At 39.4% G+C, this 13,201-nt stretch overlaps 1 protein-coding gene across 1 annotated transcript in view; it reads left to right on the top strand.

The window, feature by feature from the left end:
* Positions 1-13,201, top strand: part of CNTNAP2 (contactin associated protein 2) — a 1,928,204-nt gene that overhangs the window by 509,636 nt on the left and 1,405,367 nt on the right. The gene's annotated exons all lie outside the window — the stretch shown is intronic.

Here is a 13,201-nt window from a genome sequence, read left to right as displayed (position 1 = left end):
TCTTCTTATTTACAAATATATTACTTTCTACCTTACATTATGTAATTTTGACACCTGTACTTCCCCTCACAAAACTCTGAAGCATTAGGTTTCTCCTGCTGCTTGCTGTAGCTATCTTCATTGTAACCACGGCCTCACCTGGAGTAGGTCTTCAATGATTACATGTTGAACAAATTATTTAGTAGATATACACATCAACGAATTAAGAAGGTACCACTGGTTAAAATTTTTTTTTGGTATCTTTTTTTGTCCCCTTTTGGGAAACTCTTTTGCCAAAGGTTAAATACTTTAAAATAATTTAAAAATAATTATACTCGTTAGTACATATAAATGAGCTTTTTAGCCTGAAACATTAGAGCACTATTTCTAGAAATTATTTCACTGTACATTGTAATGGCTGTTATGTGCACAGTTCTCTCTGTTTAAGGGGAAAAAAAAGAGATTATTAAATTCAGATGCCTTGGTTGATTTGTGAATGTTTAAAATATAAATTAAATTTCAGAAGTATGAAGGTTTCAAATTACTATGGGAGTTGAATATGATCTTTGAAGAGATTTGGAGGGGATTATTTTCTATGTATGAGCAGATCAAGTAAATCACAACTATAAATATCATTTATCTAAGTAACAAAAATTGTGATTTGATCTGTAAAGACAAATATAAAGTTGTGTTATGTGGATCAAATACTTCTTTTTCATATTATAGAATCACAGTATTTGAGAGGAAGCCTACTTCAACTCCCTTTTCCATAATAGGCAAGGAAACTGTGACCCAGAGTTCATGAGGTCTTTCTAAAAGTTCTAAACTAGCAGGTGGCAGAACCAGGACATGTTTATAAATTCTCATTTCTGTGTACCCACCACCGTGGTTCCCAATCATAAAAACCGATGCATATGCCCACCTGCTAGTGTTAATAAGCGAGAAACCTAGAATGGAGGGGAGATCAATGATCAACGACAAGAATGTTAAAAGTCTGTATCTGGATTCAGAGGTACAGGCCAGAAGGCTTAGATGACCTTCCTCATGAAAATGGGCCAGTGCAGGTTCTCAGTCATGTCAAGGCATAACTAGTCTTTTGCTCAGTGGGATACAAAACTGTGGGTGGTATGGTCCAGAACACCACTTAGCTAAATAGCACAGAGACACACACAGAAAGGATAATTCCAGAAGCACAGTGTAAAGCTAAGTCTGATTCATGATAATTCTCTAGTTCACCCTTGGTCCCAGCCTCTACTGATAAAGAACAGAAATTGGATGGATAGAGTAAGGTAGGCTAAGGAAAGCCAGACCAAAGAACCAAGGGTGTGCGGTATATCTTAAGGGGAGCCTGGGACGTGAAGGAGACCAGATGGAAAAGCAGGTTTTGAATACTCAAGCTCTGTTCAGAGTCTGGGAGCTTACATCTGGCAGTTTGGGAAAACACAGCCTGGCTGTGCGTACAAAGCTTTAGAGCAATAAAAAAGGTCAATGTTTTATAGCAGAGACACCATGTTTCCACAATTAACTGGAAGCTTAGAGGAATTAGCTTGACAAGACCAGGAGATAAGCCACAAGGGCCTGAAAGGTATAGTGTGCCCAGAGACCATCCACAAAGGCAGGAAGGAACTAGCCGGATACCAAGGCAAAAAAGGCTGATTCACACCGGAGGGCGGAGTTGGAGGAGTAGGAGATGAATGAAACCAAGGAGAGGAGGGGGGACTCAGCCATTTGGATCAAGACTGGGACCTCACAGATGCAGGATCAGGAGACAAATACGGAAATTAACAACCACCAGTCAGTTCTAGGAGACAAAAAGGAATGTGATAGTCGAAAAATCCTAACCCTTGTGAGTCATTGCTGTTTTTACGATAGTGTGAAACAATACACGTTCAGTAGAAAGCACACTTCCAAATGGGATTTTGGATCTTTTCCTGGACCAGCAACATGTAGGAGGATCCGCTCTCGTGATGCAGTGGAACAGATCACAGTCAGCCGCGTGATCACGAGGGTCACCCACCCATAAGCTTGTAACCTTTCTGATTGTCACATAATAGACTGATGTGAAATATTCAGTACCTTATTATACAGCAGGCTTGCATTTGGTAATTTTGCGCAACTGTAGAGTAATGTGAGTGTTCTGAGCACATTTAAGGTAGGCTGGGCTAAGCTAGGACAACCAATAGGTTCCGTGTATTAAATATGTTTTCAACTTAGGCTATTTTCAATTAATGATGGTTTTTTTGGGACATAACCCCATTGTAAGTTAAGGAAGACTTCTCTCTCTCTCTCTATATATATATATATGTATGTATATGCTTATTTCTCTATACAGATGAAAAATATATGTAGGGGTGCCTGGGTGGCTTAGTCAGGTAAGCTTTTGACTCTTGGTTTCGGTTCCTGTCATGATCTTAGGGTCCTGGGATTGAGCACCCCTGTTCCATCGAGCTCCACATTCAGCATCTGTCTTATCCCTCTTTCTCCCTCTCTTTTCCTATGTCCACTAGGGTTCTCTCTCAAGTAAATAAATATTTTTAATAAAAAAAATTATATGTATGTATACATGTCTGTATATGCATATATATGCACAAATTGGAAAACATAGGAACGCATGATGCCAAATTAAGAGAGGAAAAAGATAACAATTTGGGAATAGCTGAATTGGGCTTTGAAGAATATTAAGGTTTTTCCACCCTAAAGTTGTAAAAATAGTTGGAGAGACAGACTGATTTATATCAAGTTTATCATTTTTTAAAATTTTTTATAAAGATTTTTATTTATTTATTTGACAGACAGAGATCACCAGTAGGCAGAGAGGCAGGCGGAGAGAGAAGAAGGGAAGTGGGCTCCCTGCTGAGCAGAGAGCCCGACGTGGGACTTGATCCCAGGACCCTGGGATCATGACCTGAGCCAAAGGCAGAGGCTTTCACCCACTGAGCCACCCAGGTGCCTCAAGTTTATCATTTTTTTAAAAAAAGAATTTATTTATTTGACAGAGAGAGATCACAAGTAGGCAGAGAGGCAGGCAGAGAGAGAGGAGGAAGCAGGCTCCCTGTTGAGCAGAGAGCCCGATGTGGGGCTTGATCCCAGGACCCTGAGATCATGACCTGAGCTGAAGGCAGAGGCTTAACCCATTGAGCCACCCAGTCGCCCCTATCAAGTTTATCCTTAACAGAATATTAATACTTGATAATCTGCCAATCTATTCACCAGGAATTTTTTTTTTAATCTTTTAACAACCCCCCCCACAGTAGAATTCTGATTGATATTTTTTAACTTTTTCAATTGACAATAAAATAATAACCTAACATCCAGGGCACATTTTGGTTGAATTTGATTATAAATATGTTTTTCCCCCTTTTTGTTATACCATTCTCAGATTTTAGAATATGACTTTCATTTTTTTTTTTACTCATTTCTGTCATTTAAGAGTCTTCACCATGGCATTATAATCATGTTTTGGGTGATCTTATTGGGATATTTTTTTAATGCCTTTATTTTTTCTGCTGGTTCAGTTCCCTTTCTTTTAATATGTACACATTCCCTTGACATTGATTCCTTCAAGCTGACCTCTGTCCCTCCCTTCAAAGTTATTGACAGAGCTGAAATGCCCTGGGTGACCTTCACCTTGAGATCCATTCGTCTCTCTGAAATACTTCATTTGATTTTCAAAACTGCAACTTGTAAGAAATCTCAGGCTTTCCGGGCCCAAAATATAACATAAATATGCCAGAAGGGGGAGAAAAAAAAACATATAAAGGTAGATATACACGAAAGGACACTGTACAGAATACTCAAAGATTTAACAGAATGAGAAAAGGAAGCATTAAATTCACATCAAACAAAGCTTTGAACATTAAAGCAAATGAAAGTGAAGAGTAGAAATCTGTATGGAAACCAAACAGTCACTGCCTCCTGACAGCTGCAGTTATTAATTAGTGGTCCATCATTTGCACTAAATGTTCAATCAATACTTCTGCTTCGATGGCAGGCCATTTGCTTTGTAGTTTTCTTCTTAATGGGAAATGATTCAGCTTATCCTCATGTTTGTCATTCTGCCCATAATGACTAGCCTGGCAGAGAGTCTGCAAACTATGCGGGCTCCAAATAAAGTTGAGAATTTTATTCGTGGATTTCAGTTGTCCCCTTACCCTTACCACCTCGCCTGCAATCCGTTGTCATTGTCATTGCCTCTTTGATTCTTTCTGCTTAGAATGCTCAAATGGCTAGTTTTTTGTTGTTTTTGAAATATGACAGATTCCTTTCCAATGTTATTCCAGCCATATTTTCAGACTCATCTTCCTGCTTTCCCCCTTCCTGGTCATCCTGCATGTCAGTCCCATACTCTTGAGTCAGTAGATTTGGGCCAAGTCTTGGCTCTGTTGACCACTTGGTATAGGACATTGGAGAGGTGACTTAACTTTTTATCCATAGAGCTAAGACCTAGCTTCAGGAGTTATTGTAAGTGTAAAATAAACTAATGTATGTTTTTAAAGAGTTAGCTTGTTCCCTGGGCACTGGAAGGGACTCAAATAATATTTGTTGAATGAATGGTATGGAGTAAAGAATGAACCTATTTGGCTTTTATTATTACTATTATTTCCCTCTTTCATGATTATTACAGCTCTCCCCTTCTGAAAAGCACTTCCTCACCTGACTCATCCTTTAAGACCTATCTCATATATATTCAACACAATAGCCTTCCTTGATTCACTCCTTCTCTCTATTCTATCCCGATGCCTTGTGCACTCCTCATTGTATCAGTCATTATAGCACACTTAACTACAATGCACATCTTATTGTCTAGAGGACTGTGGGAACAATATGGCTGGGATGTATTTGTTCATTCTTTAGGCTCCCGCTGCTATCATATGCTTGGAATGTATTTACTTTTCAGTAAATGGACTCTCCTAATACCATACAGTATCCAAAATAACTAGTTTCTGATAGTAGAATTAAGACACTATGATGGAAGCATTTCACACTTGAAATTATTTTGGGGTGGACCCTAAAACTGTTTCTAAACCTCAGATGAGTTCTGTTTGAAAGTTTAGAGTTCACAGACTTATTTGTAAATATGGTGTTAACTGTACTGTTAAGTTTAACAGACCTATCTGTAAATATTCCATTATGTATTACTTATTTTTCTTGAAGTATGTGCCTGTAGGAAATAGAAATAGCCATGACCATAGAAACACAGAATCAGGCAAAGTTGGACAGTTATGTTAAAGTGACCATTTGGTAATTAGACCTGGAATTAAATAGAAAACTGTTATCTCTATAGGTATATGCAACTAAGAAAAACAAATGCATGTTTATTAACAGATGCCTGATGGCACGTTGTTGAGTTCCAACACTGTTCCTTCAAAGTACATGCCATAGACAGAATCACTATGATGGTTTGTCTTTTCATGTAGGGAGTTCTGAACTGTAGGTGTTAGCCCCAGTGTATGTCTTGTCAGAGGCCAGCCACTCCAATTTTTTGCTTGTCCATTTTCTAATCTGTAAAGTAGGAAGTGATAATGCTCTCTTACCTACCACAATGATACCTGTGAGAAGGAAATGAGATAATTAAGTGCAAGTTTTATATACTCTGAAACTCTGTAGAGCTGCAGATGTTGTGAAATAGGGCAAGTCTCTGATTCTTCCATAGATCCGTGTAAGAGAGGGCCGCCACTTCACACTCCGTCTATTATCCACTGTTATTTGTCTACTAATTCACCCATCTTTTCAGGGACTAATCCTGCTGGATCTCCCACATTTTAGTGGCCCCATTTTTGATTTATTTACAGTTTTAGCAGCAAACAACTCCCTATACACCATACACTGGGTCCATTTCCATTTGCCAATTTGGGGGGGCGGGAGTCACTATAATAAGCAAAATGATGAGCAAAAACATGTTGCTTTCGATGAATCCCCTAGTATAGTTTTTCCAGGCTAGTAACAATTGTTACTTAGGAATTGTTACTTAAGAAAAGACTATTGGTTCAAACCAACTTATAGTATAGATCCTTTTATCTTCCAGTATTTTAGCCTAATGAAGATTAATTCAATGCCTATGTAAAGGACTTGGTAGAAAAACATGTGAGCCACTCTAGCAAGCCTTTGAGTTCTTGGCATGCGGAGCTTTGCCATGTTCATCTCCTTACCTCTTATCCCCATTGTTGGCTCCAAGACTTGATCCAAGTATTTAGAAAATGTTAAACGGCTCCTCATAGAGTCTTCATTGCAGTGTTGGGCATTGGGTGGTGCTCTCAGATGCATGTCAGCTATAGAGAGGCAGAAGAGCTGCAGATAGGTCCCTAGCATGTTCTCTCCACCATTCCCTTACCCATAACTTCGAAGTAAGACCAAAAGGAAGGAACATGGATTTTTGTCGGGGCATGAGATGCCTACAGTGTGGTACTTACTACTAAACAATGTCTTGAAACTTTGGCCAAATCTGCTGCCTTGAACTGTGTGTGGCCCCTTGGAAGAAGGTGAGCCTACAGAGAGAAGGTTTGATTTGGGTTCCTCGCTGTGCTGCAGGAAGGCCTCGTCCTTGGTGTAGCCTCAGGAGAGCTAATGCTAGTTTGGGGATCTTGTACACACTATTCCTCCTCCGAGCTCTAAAGCTTACCCAGATCAGAGATCAAAATCCAAGATCAAAATCCAAGACCCTTCAATAACATTAACCCCAGAGAGGTTTTTGTGTGTTCAACAATTTTAAGTTGCCCCGCAGTGTTTCTACAAGGCAGTGCGACTAGACAGGTTACAGTGCCAACACCTTCCCTTCTGATGTCTCGCACCAATTACATGTTACTTACACATTTGTCCTTTGCATGCATTTAATTTTGATACCCCATGGCCCGATAATCAGGCTAACATTTTAGGAGTCTGTCATTCTATGAACTACCTGGCTGACTTTGGGCAAGTAATTTAATGTCTCCGAGTTCCAGCTTTCTCATCTCTGCTGTGGACAGGGTAATCATAATACCTGTCTGCCTGTATCAGTGGTTATTAGGATCAAAGGAGATCAATATACGAGCATGCTTGGCAATCCTTAAGTAGGAAGCGGTGTTCGTTAGTGAGGAAGGATGTACCCTGGATTCGACAGCTGCCCGATAAGGTCATACCTCTATTAGGCAGTTATAGTATTTTATAATAAAATGCCTTCAATAATCAGGAATATGAAAATAAATGGGGACCCCATTTACACCTAGAAAGACCTTCAAAAAGACAGTACCTCGTTACAGGAGAAGTTCTTTGGCGAGGGGTGCCTGGGTGGCTCAGTCATTAAACGTCTGCCTTCAGCTCAGGTCATGATCCCGGGGTCCTGGGACTGAGCCCTGCATCAGGCTCCCTCCTCAGCCAGAAACCTGCTTCTTCCTTTCCTACCTGCCCTGCTTGTGTTCTCTCTCTCGCTGCATCTCTCTCTGTCAAATAAATAAAACCTTCAAACAAACAAACAAACAAACAACTGATGACAATTTTCATGCCCACTCTTTACTGTTTGATACAGTACCCCGATAATCCTGGAAGGTCACTAATGCTTTACCCGATGCTAGAGATGATTAAACAGAGGCTTAGTGATACTGTTTGCCCAAAGTTATACAGATGACCAATGGTGTTGTCAAAATAAGAATGAAATATCATCAGATAATCGAATGACTCATTTGAAAGTATTCCCTGATGTTTTCTCTGCATGTTTAACAAATTAATGGTGGTAAGAAAATACATTTTGGGAAGCAGCCCAGTGAACTCCTAAATATTAACCATTGCCATCATCCTTCGATGTAGGCGCCTCCAGATTCAGGTGTTTTTTTAATATCCCATATGCTAGTCCATTTTGTTTACCATCTGCGTCGCTGTAAACAGTTGTTGACTGGACTCCATATTGCCACTGTCACGTGTTTTAGAAATCGCAGTTGCCTTCCTCCAAATGCCTAAGCCTAGACCTCTCCTAACCAATGAAATAAATTGAATTACCCCTTACCTCGATAACCTCAGGCTGATTTTTATCAAAGAGAAAGTTCTCAAAAGTGAAGCCTGGAATAAATGATTCGATGGCTAGTTTGTGGCATTACCTCCTAGAAAACCTGTGCTTCTTGGCGGGCAGCTGTGGGCATGAGAGCAGAGGACCGCTGTCAATCTGATAAATGGGTAAGAAAATGGCACTCGGCGGCTGGGAACAGCATTTCTCCTTGAATCATGTTCTGTTTAATTAGAATGAGGGATGCTGGATTTTATGCTCACTTAAAGAGCAGTGAAATGATCAAAAACAGCCACGTTTTACTTTTACAGTTTAGGAGTAATAAATAAATCTGAGTCCTTGGCTGACACTCTCTGTTATCATAATAATCCACTGAAGCTTGGCTAAGGACATGCATGTTTCTGTCTACTCGGTATTGGTGTAGTCTTACTGTTTGATATTTACGTGCCTGTCACTGTGAGTTCCCCTCCCGCCAACCAAGAAATCGTAAGTACGGAAAAAATAATAGCCTCGTCCCCCAAGAAATTCACTTTGTCTCATTATTCGGTTCCTCTGACAGTCACTTATTCCAGAGAGTTCCCATGTCCCTAATCTGCCAGAGTTAAGCATGTGACTTCTGTTTTGGTGTTTAACACTCGAAAATGATATGTCTCTTTTACAACTGCATTCAGTTCCTGAATTGAAAGTGGAGCCTTTCTTCTAGAGTTTTTATAGTCACATGATGACTTAACATTTATTAGCTTCTAAAGTAAAGGAAGATGGCGCTCACAAAAATAAATCACACTACCTTTTATTAAATCCAGTGTAGTTTCTTCCCCACCCAGTGCTGAAGCGACAAAGAGTATTTTATTTTTATTTTATTTTATTTAAATTTTATTTTATTATTTTATTTCATTTTATTTCATTTTACTTTTATCCTTCTCTAATCCTAATGATTCTGTCTCTTTATACTCTTCAAGAGAAGCAAAAGGTGCTACATACGATGTTGGACGACAGCCTGTCATTTTGTTTCTCCTCTGTCTGGTTGTTGTGTTCGAGGTTTCTTTCAGTGTCTGCTTTATTTGAACTCTCTAGTCTGACAGCCCAGCATTTGCTGAGACCGTGAAGAAATGCAAGGCCACCATTGGCTTTTAACATAAAAGCGGAAAGCTAAGCTGGAAATTTCACAAAGGCTTATGGCTGATGATATGAGAAAATACAGTTTTAGCAAGTTCTAATCTGTGCCCTGAAACAATCTTAAATTGAATAAATTGAGAGAAATACAAAAGAAGAGACAAATGCGGCATCCGAAGCGATCACGTTCTTTATTTTTTGCCTGCCTTTTTCTTTAAAAGACTTCAAAATTAATGAATTAGAGTTATGTTAGAAATCCACATTTAAGTTTGCAGGCAGATTTCCAGATTTCAAAACAAAACAATGCAAGAGCATGTCAGTAGTTACCTCCACTCACATTGTGGTCTTTGAGAACATGAGACTGTATTCGTATTTTTCATTATCCCTGATTTTTTTTTTTTTGCTTAATGTTTTTGCTATCTTTACATACTCTTTCTAATTAAAAAGGCTTAACGGCTCGTCCTTGAATTCAGTTCTCAAAGGCATCTGAATGTTTGAAACTTCTCTCTCTCTCTCTCTCTCTCTCTCTCTCTTTTAAGCCCCCTCTGAGTGTTCTGTTTCTAAAACAAGGTAGCCTTTTGGTTTTGTTGTTCTCTCAAAAGGAAACTGTTGTTTGGAGTATAATAGAAACAAGGACAAGGAGATAACAAAGTGACAAATGTCCACAACTAACTTTCTAACACAAACCCAGTGAACAGCCTCCGAATGGCAGTGGTGATCTCAGCGTGGAAGAGTCCAGAGAAACATTGATTGGATTGGATTTATTGAATTCTTCCCTCAGAAAGAAAGGAGAGGAGCTTTCTTGCCCTCCTTCTTCTTGATTTCATAATTAATTGTTTTAAAGGAAAGAGAAGATGCATTTTTGTGGTCTCTTCTTTGATTACACTCATCCAAGACTTTTTGTTTCTCCTGGTTACTTTAACAAGAAAGGACCGTGCCTCTGGTTTGGAGCCATTTCTGATGTTAGTAGTTCTCATCCCTATTGTCTGTTCCCAAATGCTGTCAGCAGAACGTCTTCAGCCCCATTTATCATCCCGGGGAGGAGCACCTCTTTCCTTGCTCACTTTAGAATACCCGAGTTTGCTAATGCTGCAGCTTTCCATGTTACAAAAGACCCTGGTCCTCTCCCTCGAGAAGGCAATTATCTATTATGCTTAGGGGACACAAAAAACAGCTCCCGCAGAGAAGTGCCTACATACTCTGTTCATGCTGGGGCTGACCTGAATCAATTTTAGATGACTTCAAACACAAATTGAGTTCTGGATAAAAGGTTAAAAACACCACATTTTTACTAAAGAATTATCCTGCTAGGGTAACTGCAAATATTGAATAATTTTCACAGCGATTACTAATGTTCAAAGGAGGTCTGAAATAGAAATAAAAATGGCACCTAATTTGGAGTGTGTTACTTCCCTTACACCCACCGTGTGTTATATATTCATGCTTTTGTGGGTAGATTCTGTCTTTCTTTGGTTTGGTTCTCTAAAGTGTACTGTCATGTCCTATGTTCATCAAAGAGAATGTGTAGAGGGCGTGTGACCTTTAAATATAGAAAGCCGAGAAAACTAAGTATTATTAAGGTATGATTTAGAAAAAGATGTTGTGCTGAAATGTATCAAATTATGGGGCGCTCAGTACTTTGTGAGGTACGCGACATGAATAACTGTGGATAAGAGGGGTCCCTCGACCCCGCATTAGAGGAATCTTGGACCTTTGGGTCCTATGACGCCTAAGGCATGTTCTCTGCTTTCTAGACACCCCGAGCTTATAGTGAGGTAGAGGAAATAAGTAATTCATTGCACTAATCTGTCGTAAAGGCTATAATAGGGGTGACTCTCACCCTATTTAGATGGATAATCTAGACATAAATGAGGGGTTTAGAACCAACAACAATAATTTTTGCTCTCCTTTATGTGTTAGTGATTTAGGGATTTGTATTCTGGTGCTGGCTGATGAGATACAGTGATACAGAGGACACTGCTTGGTCCAAGGCGAGAGGGACTTAGCATATTTATTAGGTAAATTCTGAGACTGATGTTATTAGAAAACAGTGGGTGTTATGGCAAACTGTAGTATAAGTTAGTGTTGGGTTGTGTCCCCCAAAAAAGATATATGGAAAGCGTAAACCCTGGGACCTATGAGCTTGTTTGAAGATAGAGTCACTGTAAATGTCATCCAGTTAAACTGAGGTCACTGGGGTGAGCCTGCAGACAATTTGACTAGTGTCCTTATAAAAGAGAGAATGTCACGTGGCTACCAAGATACAGGGGGGGCAGACAGCCATGTTCTGATGGAGGCAGGACTGGAATGAAGCCAAGAAACACCTGGGAGAAACACCAGGCGCCGGAAAGGGCAGGAAAGATTAGCATGAGCATGGTCCTGACGTAGCAGATCTCAGACTTCTAGCCTTCAGCACTGTAAGATGTACATTTCTGTGGTTCACGCTACCCAGGGTATGGCACTCTGTTACGGGAGCCCTGGATAGTCTGTAACTTTTGCTTATTATTTAAAATTATACCCATCACAGACTATTTATAAATTAGATCAAAGAAATGGACCAGAATTTAAATCATATTTAAGGTCATAATTAGATTCAATTAATAAGCTACAAATGAGCATTGCCATTTATGACTCACCTGGGAAGGATTATTAAGGTAATTTGAAGAGTCTATTTTATATTTAGAGAAATCAGTTAAAATGGTCAACTCAATTTGTTTCAATGACATTTATTGAATTTACTCTATCTCAGGTCCTATGGGGAAAACAGGGATGCAAAGATAAAAAAAAGTGGTAACGTTGAAAATCTAGTTCTGCATCTCGCAAAGACATCTCCTTTTAGAATTCTCTTTTAAAATTTCAGAATTCTCTGTAGGCTGATGCATTTTGTTCCACAAACTCAGGTCTTAGAAGAGTAGGATTGTGAGATAAAATACCAGAAGCCCAGTTAAATTTGAATTTCAGATAACGAATACACTCTCTTTCTTTCATTCTTTCTTTCTTAGTATAAATATGTCCTGTGTAATATTCGAGGTATGTTTATACTGAGAAAATTCGCTATCTAGAATTTGAATTTTACTGCCTGTCCTGTATTTTCATTTGCTAAATGTGACAACCTAGATAGGAATAAATGTCATATTTAAAGAGAACCAAGATGATAGGGGTGCCTGGGTGGCTCAGTCAGTTAAACATCTGCCTTCGGCTCAGGTTATGATCCAGGTGTCCTGGGACCCAACCAAGTTGGGCTCCCTGCTCAGTGGGGAGTCTGCTTCTCCCTTTCCATCTGCCCCTCACCCATTCATGTACACATACTCTCTCTCTCTCAGTTTTTTTCTCACTCAAATAAATAAAATCTTAAAAAAAAAAAAAGAAAGAAGGAAGGAAAGAAAGAAAGAAAGAAAGAAAGAAAGAAAGAAAGAAAGAAAGAAAGAAAGAAAGAAGGAGAGACCCATGATGACAAACCAAAAATCATTACCAGGAGGTGGCTACCTTCCTCAGTTCCTGTTACTTCTAGTCAATTTGCTATCTCAATGGGTCTACAATGGCATTTGAAGTCATCTGCTGTACCAAAGTCTGACGGTAATTTCGGTGATTAAATAAGGTAATGCATATGTGTATTAGAATGGTTACTATTGAAGAATTAGCGCCTTATAAAGTTTGCATAAGATTTTTCCCCCACTATCTAGTGTAATGCTTAGTAGAGCATTAGCTTGTGTTTCAAGTAAGGAGGTAAGAGATGGCTGCAGACATGCATTTATTCATAATAATCTCTAATCCACTGTGCACACTGACTGTCAGATCCCTGGAAAAGTCGGTTTTACTTTGTTTGGTTCTGATCTGTTTTAAACACTTGGTGAAAATGCAGCTCTCAGCCTGGTGGAGCATCTGCTTTTAGAAGCATCAGAAAATCCTGCTGTTGAATGTAGATGTTTATATTACTGGCGTATTAGTTCCCTACAGCTGCTATAACAAAGTAACACCCATTGGGGGGCTGAAAACAGCATAAATTTATTCTCTCATGGTTCTGAGGTTAGAAGTCTGAGATCCAGGTGTTGGCAGGATTGGTTTCTTCTGGAGGTTCTGAGGGAGAATCTATCCCCTGCCTCTACTCGGTTCTGGTGGTTGTTGGCCATCCTTGGC

This window comes from Lontra canadensis, unplaced genomic scaffold, assembly GCF_010015895.1.
Source record: "Lontra canadensis isolate GAN:19392208 unplaced genomic scaffold, GSC_riverotter_1.0 scaffold2, whole genome shotgun sequence".
Taxonomy (NCBI): domain Eukaryota; kingdom Metazoa; phylum Chordata; class Mammalia; order Carnivora; family Mustelidae; genus Lontra; species Lontra canadensis.
Note: the sequence above shows the minus strand (reverse complement) of the source record. Positions and strands in the feature narration are given on the sequence as shown.